This window comes from Lissotriton helveticus, chromosome 1_1 (genome assembly GCF_964261635.1).
Source record: "Lissotriton helveticus chromosome 1_1, aLisHel1.1, whole genome shotgun sequence".
Lineage (NCBI taxonomy): Eukaryota > Metazoa > Chordata > Amphibia > Caudata > Salamandridae > Lissotriton > Lissotriton helveticus.
Window position 1 is genome coordinate 436,606,863 of NC_136057.1, and position 12,854 is coordinate 436,619,716.

Here is a 12,854-nt window from a genome sequence, read left to right on the forward strand (position 1 = left end):
AAGGTATAAGTGTTGGAACATTCTGACAGAGAGCTGTATTTCGATTAGCCAAGTGATATGAGAATACAAAACGCTGTGTTTCTCCTTACATAGTTGTCTTCCTGATAGTAAGTGACAGTCTTCTTGTTTTTCAGTGTGTTCTTTCCTTAGTACAGCTTGAATTATTTATTGCCTTAAGAGTTATGTTGCTGCTCCTGGGAAGGAACAGGATTGATATGGTAATGCTTTCGCAAACAGTTAGCGGCTCTCATAGACTTACCATACCACGAGTTGTTCTGAGCACAATCAGACACTTATATCCTGGACAACAGCTTTTACATAGCAAGACTGCTGCTGTGGTCTCATAGAAAGTTAAACCCTGACAAAGTCTACACTCTACTCTTTGTTTTGAAAGAAGGGTTTTGTCTTCATTTGCTAACACATACAGAAAGATGTACAGCATGAGCAGTAATGCAAGGTTCTCTCCCACACACAGTAAGGGTACAATACAGACAGCAGTGCTGAGAGGTTGACACCCAAACGTCCACAAGCACAGCAACATAGCTGGCTTCACTCCCACATCCACAGATTCAACAGAGAAGACTGTGGGTATTTTGGACACTATTGGGGAAGCTTGAGTTTGGATAAGAGAAATCGCAGAAAATCCCTGTCAACCTGGAACTCTACTCATCATTGAAAGCGGGAGTTTTCTCCTGATTTTTGTTTTCATGGGCTTTTCCTTGTTTTATGATATAACTCATGTTGATAACTGTGCATAGATTGGATGTAAAATCTTCTTATTTTCTCAGTTCTTGTCCTCTTTAGGTAAGTCTACCAAAGTGGCATTCAACAGTTTTGGATTAGACTGTCCTTTGGGGTGAGGTAGTAGGTTGTATAGTTTTAGGGGCACCCCCTGTCTGTCAGATAACTATACAATCTACTGTCTTTCCTGAAGTGGCTGTGATATCGGCATCAGCAGACACCACTTCCATAGGGCTCCACTCTACTTGCTGTTTGTGTGTATTGCCATGTACTGTATTCTGAACACTGTCTCGCACCATACACTAGAAATATTCTTAAAAGAGACTCTTCCTATACTGGGCTTCTGATCACCCTCAATGTCCCGGTGAACTATGCATGTTAAATTTACAACTTGTGCTTTCTTGACAGTTCATCAAAGTGATACACTTTCTATAATTCACGCACATTTGAAGCCAGCAAACATGATTTCGTACAGAATCAGCCCACGAGGGAAAGGATGGGTGTCCACAGCGCACCCTACAGGGCCTTGTTAGCTGACCAGTGACATTAGTTTGTGACCATTGTCTCTGTTGTGATGTCAATTGCCATTTTAGCCATGATCAAAGTAACCTGGGTGGTGTGTTTGTTTTTCTAAATGTCAGTGGTATTTCTTAATTTCTTAAAAATGCAGCTGAGAAGAAGATTGCTTAACACGTTGTTTACAAGTTCCCTAAACTAATCAATATTAGTATCACTAGACCAACTTTCTGCTTCAGAGCAGAAGTAAACTACTTGGTTGGCATAAGGAAGTTGTAAACCTTGTAAATGGGTTGAACTGTGTCAAAGTTCAAAATATGCTTTATTCGATATTCAGCAATGAAATATCATATAAGCGAAGAGTTTCATAAAATATCATACAAACATACAATTACAAAAATAATTTAAAACAAACAATTTGGTCAATTCATTAAAATAAGTAAATGGTAACCAATTAAAAAGCAAGATCTGGAAAACCAATCTTAGAGTGATTAAAAGTTAACTAGAAAAGGAGCAATCAATTAGGCCTTACAAAATGACATAGCATGTACGACAAAATACATATATACAATTATTAAGAACATGATGGGCTTTTTCCATTTTACATGTCTGAGTATGAAAATGATAAAACACATGGTGGCCAGAGTCCCCTTTCACCAATTGTTATTATTCATTACTCTGGGACCCGGGTAAAAATCGAACAAGTCCCAAGTAGAAATAGGGGCATCACCGGGTTTTGGTTGAGAAAGTCTTAAAAAGGGGACAATGTTCCTGTGTTTAAATCTGATCAATATCAGATCTCCCGAGATGTCTTTAGGCAGTCTGCCTAACCACCCCACCCTCCTGACGCTCACAATTCCGCCATCTAGGGCGGGCGGCAGCGGTCTGTTGTTGTGAAGCCAAAAGATGGTCTTATTTAGCAGCTCCTCGCTTGTTTCGTGATTTCCCTGACCAAGTTCAGGCACCCCGGAAAGAACGGACACGTAGGGGGCAGCTTCAGGGGGTAAATTAATTCTATGCCTTCTTGGCTGAGGATATCTAGGGGCTTTAAAAGGGGCACTAGTGGGGTTAGGAGTGTTATTATGGCCCCTTGGGAAGGGTATACTCAGGGCAGGGTCAATTGTTCGTGCTTTTCTGAGTTCAATAGGAATAGGCTTGTCCGGGTTTATACAGAGCGTGGAACGTGGGGAAACAGCAGAATTTACAGTTGGTGGGTAAGACCTTTTTACTATTAGTTCAACACTGGTCAACCTGTCTCCCAACTCCTTAATTTTAGTGACCAGGGGTAACAAAGCAGCATTCAACAATCGCTCAAATTCGGCCAATAGGGTCGATTGAAAGGGGGAAACAGGATTATTTAATGTAGACCCTGCTTTATGTGGCGTTAACACAATTGGATTGGCAGGGAGGGATGGGGAGCTACAACACATTAGATTAACATTTAATGGAGTTTCCTCATTGTTGAATTGGATTAAATCAGGGGATACAGGCACAATCTGGGTGGTACAGTTTATGAGATCATTGTCTTTGCCCAGTCTGGGGGGGGTTAATATATCAGGGACATAGTTAGTGCCGCACACGGCATTGAGCTCTTCCCAAAAAGACATCATGGGAGGACTATGTATGGCCCGTCGACGACACTGGACAGTGGAACATAAATATGTAAACTGTATGGTGTCTCTGTACCTCTTATGTTAGGACCAAGTGGAGTGGCCCGCCCCGGCCTCCTCTGGCCTCCGAGGGCCACAGAGGGCCCGCCCTTTGCCCGGGCTTAGCCCGCGCGCGTCCCGCGCAGCGGGAAGCGCGAGCAGTTTTCAAAGCCCCCGGCGGGAAGGGGAGGGGCTGGCAGTCCGTTGTGGCTCCCGCTGACTCCTGGAACCTGTAGGCGCTGTCTGACTCAGCGCGCCCCACCGACGATGCGTCTCCCGCGGAGCGGGAGGCGCGAGCAGTTTTCAAAGCCCCCGGCGGGAAGGGGAGGGGCTGGCAGTCCGTTGTGGCTCCCGCTGACTCCTGGAACCTGTAGGCGCTGTCTGACTCAGCGCGCCCCACCGACGATGCGTCTCCCGCGGAGCGGGAGGCGCGAGCAGTTTTCAAAGCCCCCGGCGGGAAGGGGAGGGGCTGGCAGTCCGTTGTGGCTCCCGCTGACTCCTGGAACCTGTAGGCGCTGTCTGACTCAGCGCGCCCCACCGACGATGCGTCTCCCGCGGAGCGGGAGGCGCGAGCAGTTTTCAAAGACCCCGGCGGGAAGGGGAGGGGCTGGCAGTCCGTTGTGGCTCCCGCTGACTCCTGGAACCTGTAGGCGCTGTCTGACTCAGCGCGCCCCACCGACGATGCGTCTCCCGCGGAGCGGGAGGCGCGAGCAGTTTTCAAAGCCCCCGGCGGGAAGGGGAGGGGCTGGCAGTCCGTTGTGGCTCCCGCTGACTCCTGGAACCTGTAGGCGCTGTCTGACTCAGCGCGCCCCACCGACGATGCGTCTCCCGCGGAGCGGGAGGCGCGAGCAGTTTTCAAAGCCCCCGGCGGGAAGGGGAGGGGCTGGCAGTCCGTTGTGGCTCCCGCTGACTCCTGGAACCTGTAGGCGCTGTCTGACTCAGCGCGCCCCACCGACGATGCGTCTCCCGCGGAGCGGGAGGCGCGAGCAGTTTTCAAAGCCCCCGGCGGGAAGGGGAGGGGCTGGCAGTCCGTTGTGGCTCCCGCTGACTCCTGGAACCTGTAGGCGCTGTCTGACTCAGCGCGCCCCACCGACGATGCGTCTCCCGCGGAGCGGGAGGCGCGAGCAGTTTTCAAAGCCCCCGGCGGGAAGGGGAGGGGCTGGCAGTCCGTTGTGGCTCCCGCTGACTCCTGGAACCTGTAGGCGCTGTCTGACTCAGCGCGCCCCACCGACGATGCGTCTCCCGCAGAGCGGGAGGCGCGAGCAGTTTTCAAAGCCCCCGGCGGGAAGGGGAGGGGCTGGCAGTCCGTTGTGGCTCCCGCTGACTCCTGGAACCTGTAGGCGCTGTCTGACTCAGCGCGCCCCACCGACGTGTCTTTATGTTCCTCATTATTCACCTCTTTATTGATGTAGGTACTTGATAGAATCCAGTCCACACTAGTAAATGTGATGTAGCACGTGAGCAGATACTCGAGCCCCCACTACCCTTTTCTGTGAACTCTGGAGTTTATGATCCTCTCTGCCTACACAATCTTGAAAGAGGAGTCAAGATCTCTTTTCCTTTCCTATTCAGCATACTCATAATTCTTTCCCCCTCCCCACCACCACCAAATGCAGCATGTATACTAAAAGTGTTTTCAAAGGAATGCTTTTGAATCTTGTTAGAAACGATAGCTTTGTATCATTGGCCAAAATAACTGTAACTGTAATCAAACAAACATCCATATTTAGGTTATCAATTTGTGCACCTCGGAACTGGCTAAATCTCTAAGGCTGATTCCAAGAACTAAAGTCAGATGGCATAGAGTCTTTCTATGAGAGATCTCAACTAAGCAGTAAATATGGCATTAGGAGCCCCAACACAGTTTTCTTCAAAAGAGGTAACAGCCCTCCTCTTGTCCACAAACACTGAAAAGGATGGCTAGTAGATGGAGATTTTCCCACATGTGGATGCACTTTTCAACAATTTGCATTCAATTGGCGCCCAGGCCAGAGTTCTTCCTTCAACCTAGGAAGTGACGGACGCTTTTGAGGGAGGCTCTTTTTCATGGCTGCTGATATTTCTTGTAGAGGGCCCAAGCTCGATTTCAAAGGCTGTCTAGGCTTCAACAAGGCTAAACAAGCTCCTTAGAAAAGACCAACTCTCCTGGCTAGCACCCAATTAGGAGGACTACAGGATTTTGACTTCAGGTGGGGATACGAGTTTCTGTAATTCCAACATCGTACAGGTAGTACAGAAACCCAGATTAACACTCACATCCCTGAGTCCCAGTTCCCAGAGCTGATTATCTGATGCACTTTAACAGACACAGTCTACAGTCAACTGCTACCATGTTGACTTTGTGAGACCGTGAGAGCTAATCTGATATACAGTTATTCAGCTTTTGATAAAGGCTGACGCTGGTCAATGAGAATACACATAATAATGGCAGTGTTTCTGTAATTATTAACGCACATGTAAAAACACAGGTACCCACCAAGACATATTTTTATAAATGTGCTTGCTAAAGGTAAATAAATGTCAGAACCAGATTTTTATGTATGAATATTTTTTGTTGATGATTGTCAACTGAACTTACTTTGCAGGCATTTCATAACCCTAGACTGGTGTTGCACTGTTCCTGGAAAGCATTGTTTTGTCTTGTGCATGCTTCTTAGTATCAGATTGTCCCATGACCCAGACATTTGCTGTAACAGGCTGCTATCGGCGTTGTGTTCTCTGCAATGCATGCCAAATGCAATACCGAGTTTGTATAGTCGTTTCTGAATACACAATGAATTTCCTTTTTTCTTTCACCTTTCCTTCATTTAATTACATTCGAAAATCTCTCAGCAAAAAAATATTTTTTCAGCTTTTCCTCAAGTCTCTTTTTATTTAAAACTAATAGAAGTAATGCGATAAAGTCCACACAAATTAATGCCACTACTAGCAAAATAAATATTGCCAACTGCTGTAATCTCTACAAAATTAACAGTTGTGCATTGTTGTACATTTATGATAAAACTAACATTTGATTTGACAGGAACACAACTAATTTAAGCTTTATATGTGTTTATATGTTTTGCTTGTGGTGGCACTTTAAGTAAAGAAAGATCTAAATGAGCTATTGCGGTTTTGCTTCAAACTAGCTCTTCCAGAGGGTAGTTTATTGTAGGACCATTTAGTACTGAATTGTCTGACATAAGAATTTAGTTGGTAAAGTTAGTAAGATTTGGGGTAAGTTTGACTCAAAGCAGTATTTTAAGTGATAACCAGCAAGAAATACATACATACAGTATTCAATTATGGCGTCAGCCAAATGGTAGAAGCAGCTGTTATCACACACCTCATCACTGAACACATCAAGTAATCTGAGCTACTGAAACTGACAAAGTACTGTATTTATAAATGAATAGCAACACTTAAGGAACTTCTAGGGTGGGACAGGCCCAACTGACAACAAAACAATCAATTTCAGCATCTGAAACAACTGGAACACTTCGTAGAAATTAATATCTACTTTTAGTCGACTGTTCTTATTGGGCTCCCACATGGTGACAAAAGAGAAATTCACTCCAGCTTCTAAAAAAGTTCTGTTTACTTTTTGGTAGCTACATTGAGAAAACTACCGTCTGCTCTGACAACAAACCACTACATTTTTAGCTTCCTAAACTGACCCGACACTTGCTGACAAATTACTATTCTTGCTGGAGAATCAGATGGTAAAAGCGCCCCAGGGAAATACTGTTACAGTACCCTCACAGTGTTATCCTAGATAGTTTTACCAGCACATTCAGTGTTTGCCAGTTTGGAATAGAGAACAATACGTAGTTTTTAGAAAACAGTAAAATGGATTGAAACTCCCGTTTTAGGTCATGCCTAAGACAACGCATGCGCTGTCGCCTGTGAGAACTTTTGTTTTCTATACAGTGTGCTTAGAGCCTGACCATTAGTTGCAATTGTTTGGCTGCATTGTCACTCTCATTTCCGTACTTCTTATTGGTCAACTGCTTTAGGCTTCCTTCCTCTTTGTGTCTTCGACCCTCCCCTGGAGGATGGACCCAATACTTGTGTCCTTCCACTGCTCACTTTTTACGCACTGCTTTTTTCTTTGCGTTTAGGCACCGTATTTTGCAGCTGGCTCCCTGGCGTACTTCTATCCTCTCTGTGAGCCTCTGCAGAAGACAGAGCCAGGGAAAGTGCCATTTGGCTGTTACCCTCGTGCCCTCTGTTGCCTCTGATCATGATAGATATGCAGGGGGAGAAAGTGAATACATTTATTCATATGCCCTTGTCTGTCTTTCAGAACACTCTCCTTTAAGTGCGTTTTATTTTATTCAGCAATGTTGTGTTTGTTTTGTAGGACACTAACGTGAATGCAAATATGTTAAAAAAAAAAACTTTCAGTGTAAAAAGTGCCATTCTTTAATCTTTCTCCCATTTAAACTGAACCTTAATTGGCAGGGTGCTGGAGGGAATCGGTATAGGCATTTGCTTGCTTGCAAAGTCGTGTCTGAAACCTAAAAACAAAAGCCACTAACTGATGCTATCGCTTTTATGCTAGCCATGAAACTTAGTTACAAAAACAATTAGCCATGTGTTGCTATTCTGGAAAGAAGTAATGCACCCAGTCCTCCTGACCCTACTTTAAATGCCCCTGTTCAGAGCTCTCCAGCTACCCAAGACCATATGTGGGTAGCTCTTTCAGATCAGGAATTGTCTTTGAATGCCACCATATGGTTTTATGAATGGACTATATATCACAGCTTGCAGTGGAAACACGTGGACTGGATGAGCTACTCAAGCCTGAAACTGGGGGAAATGGAGATGTAGCTGTTGTCTCTAGACTGTGGCATTACTACAGGACAATACAGTATGTGATGCCATTGACATGGAATACATCAAGCCAAGGTTGGCATTGTAGCTCTCTGAAACAATGTGTATAGACCATTCTAAGCTGAATTATTTTAATGTGCATCAAATTTACATTTTTAATGTCTATCATTTTCCTTTCTTACACAGGGCAATGGTATTTCAGCCTCCAAGTTATCAGAGAACATAACTAGGGCGGCATACATTACAATGCTATCATTTTTTTAAAACATCACTCCATGGTTTAGCATTAGAAAGGGGAGAGGACAACAAGAGGTTTTCAGTTTGTTGCCAAGATATCTGCTAGATAACACAACTTGAAAGAAAATACGAAATGTTATAAGGTAGATGAACTGACACCACTTCGCGAGTCTCGTTACATTTTTTAAATTCATATAATTTGTTTTGAAGAAAGACTGGAGATCTTAGGTTTTCACATTCAAAAGTTTTCGTTAAAAAAGCAGCGTGTCGTAACTAGTGGACGTAATGGTGGCATTAACCAATTACCGATATCACGTTTTGCTTACTGTACTTACTAGTCAACAGAAAAAGCATTACATAAAACAACATTGTTTTAAAATTAATCATATTAGATCACATATTATATTCATAAAACAATATAATTACCTTAATACAACATTTACATTAGGAATCTGCAGCAATGAATAAAGACGTTAATGTTTTAGTAATCCATAAGGTTTTTGGGGCAGTCAAGGGTGACAGTATTGAAATACTCATTTTTTTTTTTTTTTTGTTCATTGTAATGTAGTTTAGTCAATGATCCGTTTTTTAAAACCTAGTGACTTTTATGTCATTCTCAGGGCTTCTCTTTCCACTGCATGGGTGTCATCCTTCAGTGCCACATAAATTCATTGTATCCTCCTCACGTGCCAGATCAAATGCTTTAAAATATACATATAATGGACTTTAGCTCCACCCACTAGAAAATATTTCTCTCACCATATACTATTTTTGTTTCGTGTATCATTTCACCCCCTATCGAGTGCTTGAAAGGCAAAGCATGATGGACTGTTTTACATCTCCTAGACACATTCTATACAGAAGCAGTTGGGCTTGCTTTTGTGTTTTTTAAGTGCAGTAGTCTTTTCAGATCTTACGTAGGACAGCACACGCGCTGTTTGGTTGAGGCCTCTTGTTTCGAACAGTGAGCTTAGAGACCACTCCTTGTTTACCATTCGTTAACTTCATTATCACGTTCATTTGCTTGCATCTTGCCCACTGGCAATAACCCAATAAAAAAAATGCTATCTCGCTGACAGGGACACAGCACTTTTTTATTATTTTCTTTTTATGTTCAGCCGTGCCACACAGCAGCCATGCTACTGTACAATATGCTTAAAAACACTTTCTCTTTTGTAGGCGAAACCAGTTGGATTTGCCATTGTTTGTTTAAACTACGTTCCCTCACAAATTTGCATATAGAAGCAAATGGCTTGGTCCAGGGACATTCCCCTAGGCTATTAATGCCTGATATAATTGGACGCAGAGTGTATGCGCCCGATGTCACAGTTAGTAAATGAAAAGACTTGCCTTTCCCAGCTGTCCTTGTGTGCGACCACGGTATTCTATCTCTTGGGAACCCTGGCAGGTTCCGCGCCTCTTTTGTTTGGTACCATGGGGATGCCTTTTCTCTGCAGCGTAGAATTAAACTTAAACCTAGGAAAGGCAAGAGTGTATGTACTTGAGCGTAGAGCATCTTGCATGGCTGAGGGATTAGTCCCAACAAGAAGGCACCAGACCGAGCGCTGAAGGACACCCAGAAAGTCCGCAGGCCCTTCAGGACGAGGAATGTCTTTCCCTATAGATAATGAATACACGAAAGTTCCTCTTATTTTCAATGTCACTTCATTAAAGCAAACGTCCAAAGGCTCTTGTTATTTAGTACCAGTCCCCTTCAGCCTGGATGACTTGACATCTGTTCTCCTTCACCTGCTTGCTCTGTGTGCTGCATTGTCTGTTGGGCCATTCCTATAGAAGTTATCCTTTCCAACAAGAGAACACTGGTGCAATTTATTTGAATTAGTCTGCAAGAAAGAAGAGGTTTTGTCTGAAAAGGCGTCATCCCAATTAAATGATAATATATGCCATTGTTTTACACAGGAAAGGCAGCTGCTTGGGATTGAATGGCAGCATTGTGTACCAGGGGCCATATCTTAATTGAAATTAATCGAGCACCAGTGAAGCACAGGCCTTTTTAAAGCACCCGTTTTCGTACCATAAAGCAGCAATACACGAGACCAGATAAATAAAAAATGTAAAGTAGACTAGAATCCCTTGTTCAGGACCTTATTAAAAAAAAAAACATCATTTCCTCTAAGAGAGATCGCATTAAATTGCTTATGTAATCTTACGCTCCAAATCTTTTTTTTGGCTTGCTATATAGACATAAATGTTGATATTTCAATGGTATTTGTATTGGTAGCCTGTGATATTTATTTTATTTCTCGGCAAATTCCTCCCTGAGTGCATCAAAATGAGTTGAACATGTCTGGGAGCCAATTAGTAGGTTTCATGGGAAAAAATATGCAGTGCTTGAAGTTATGGTCCAGAGCAATGCACCATCTCAGAATGAAGTCACTCACAAGTGACATTAATGCAGCAAGAGCCGGGCTTGAGATACCCTGCTCCCACGGCCCAACGCCGACCTTATTTCTTGTTGAATACTGCCAGTACAGATGCTGATATGAGTCTCCATTCGCTACTGTATACAGGCCCCTTGCAACCATGCTTTTCTTTTGTAGGGTTCATCATGACCTCTCCATCTGCAGATGGTCAGAGATTAAGTCACCACAGCTGAAAAACAAACTTTACAAGTAACAGGCATCCCATGCTTCTTTCTTTCTCTGGTATCCAGGGCATATCCTCTCCCTGTGGACAGCTCATATCTTTCCAGTGGCAGGCTTGGAGTATCCAACAGCAATGTGCGGAGTTCAGTCACAGATGCTGACAGCCTTCCAGTGGCCACCGATCAAGGTTCCTATTTACAGAACAGAATAGAAATGCAGGTCCAGGATCTCAGGAAAAAGAGCAACCTCTAAGTCGCACGTGTCCTGGGCTCTACGCATGTACGCGCACACATACACACACGCTCTCTCTCTCTCCAGTCCGCCACCTCCCCTAGACCTTCTTGATGGCGGTGAAGCCATGACCACCAGAAATAACTTCCAGAAAATGTCTCAGGTTTCCTCGCTGTTGGTTTGGCGGAAATGGTGTTGCAGCCTCAAGAGCAAGATTATATCCGAATTGTTCTTTACAGGATATCAACCTATCCAAGCCGAGTGTCTAGTGTTGTAATTGCCATGGAAACAAGCATAGGTTGGACTCTCTTGTCTCATGGGTTTACTAGAGGGATTGATGTGTGTAGAAGAACAAATAAGATCTACCTTGAAAATGTGGTCATTAAAAAATGTATGGGAAAATCCCTACTTACCAGAGTGATGTTTAAAATAGCATTCTGGAACCCACAGTTGCGAGATAAACCTAGCATATTGAATCACAGGTTATTTGTTAAGAGGGGAGGGTCATGTACACGTTCGGTTAGTTAAACTATGAATCCATCACTAATAATCATGGCACTATGTGAAGAAGTTTGAAAAAGGACTGCCTCTGTGTGATCCCTGACAAGTACTTTGCTTCATTTTTTACATTTTACCTTCATTATGGTCATGTGCATAGAATGTTGAATTAGAAATATGTTTTTTTTAATTTGTCGAGCGATTTGGAAAGCCTGCTAAAGTGACAATAATGAATTTGTTGCTACAAACTGTAATCTTGGTATCCTTCACAAAGACCATGGGACTGCTGATGACACAAGGCGCACTATGTCACACCCCTCTGCTTTAACAGGGTGAGGTAGTAGGTTGTGTGGTTTCAGGGTAGTGATTTTTACCCATTAAGGCGTTAACTATACAACCTACTGCCTTCCTTGTGGAGCAGCATTTCATCGAAAGTATTGAAGTTCTGAAAATACAACTACAAAGCCATCTACGTCTGCACTGCAGTATTGCAGAGGCAAGGTGCATGCAATAAGTGTGTTAAAAGCGTGTTATGCTTCAGCATCTTTTTTCGATGTTAAAAGACGGATATGGTGTAAACAACTGAAAATAAATTAAATTGACCTATTCAAACAACACATTTTGAAGACCCTGTTCTTTTTTTGTTCATCGAGTTAAGTATTGAAATATTTCAGGAGCTATTAAGTTTTGTTTGACTAATGGGAATTATTGTGTTAAGAAGGTTCAGTAATTTCACTTTCGATCACGTTTTAAACCATCTTTGCATATTATTTCCCTGTGGTCCAATAACAGATGTGAGTTCTCAACTTGGGTTAGCACTTTGTTAAAATACTACATCAGGCATATAGCTTTAATAGACTTAAACAGGCACATATTTTAACTTTTGTGTTTTCTTTCTCTGGAGCTAGTGAAATTGAGAGTTCTCTAGAGCCCAACAACGTTACTGAAAGATATCTCATCCAAGACATATCAACAAACTATTACAGCGCTCATAGTTATTGTTTTTTTCTAGTCAATAAACATTGCGGATCACATTAAGAATGCCTCATGCGGTTAGTCGATGCCGTTCTGGATTCAATCACCATTGTAGTAAAGTGTGCAGTGGGGTTCTACTTTTTCATCCGCGTTGACAATCATTACTTAGAGCAGCTGGTGACTCCAGTCTGAAAGCCCTATGAGATCGCTGTCTATCCCTACGCAGATTATACCCAGCTTTTCCACATGATGACACCTGTGCAAGCAGAAGAATCATTGGCAAAGCCAACAGGTCTTGCCTAAGCAAGAGCTATTGGCTTTGGCAATGTGTTTTAGCCATGTCGTACACCAATGTGGCTGTTGTTCAATGTTCCTAACATTTTCTGGGGTGGATTAGAGTGGAGTAGATAGAATAGGGTAGTTTGGATTGGAGTGGAGTAGAATGGAGTTGCGAGGGGTAGACTGAAGTTGGGTAGATTGGAGTGATAGATTGGATTGTGGTACCCAGGGGTAGATTTGTGTGGAGTGTGGTAGATAGGAGCTGATTATGGTAGACTAGAGTGGGGTACAGATGAGTGGAGTAGAC

General features: G+C 43.3%; 1 long non-coding RNA gene across 2 annotated transcripts in view; it reads left to right on the forward strand.

Annotated features, from left to right (window-relative positions):
- LOC144810969 (uncharacterized) overlaps positions 1-12,854 on the forward strand; it is a 318,656-nt gene that overhangs the window by 274,376 nt on the left and 31,426 nt on the right. The window contains exon 9 of one of the 2 annotated variants that reach the window (XR_013606896.1): positions 10,633-11,910. The exons of the other annotated variant lie outside the window; for it this stretch is intronic. This is a non-coding gene — a long non-coding RNA (uncharacterized LOC144810969). Of the gene's footprint in view, positions 1-10,632; positions 11,911-12,854 lie in introns of those variants that run through there. 2 annotated transcript variants of the gene reach the window in all.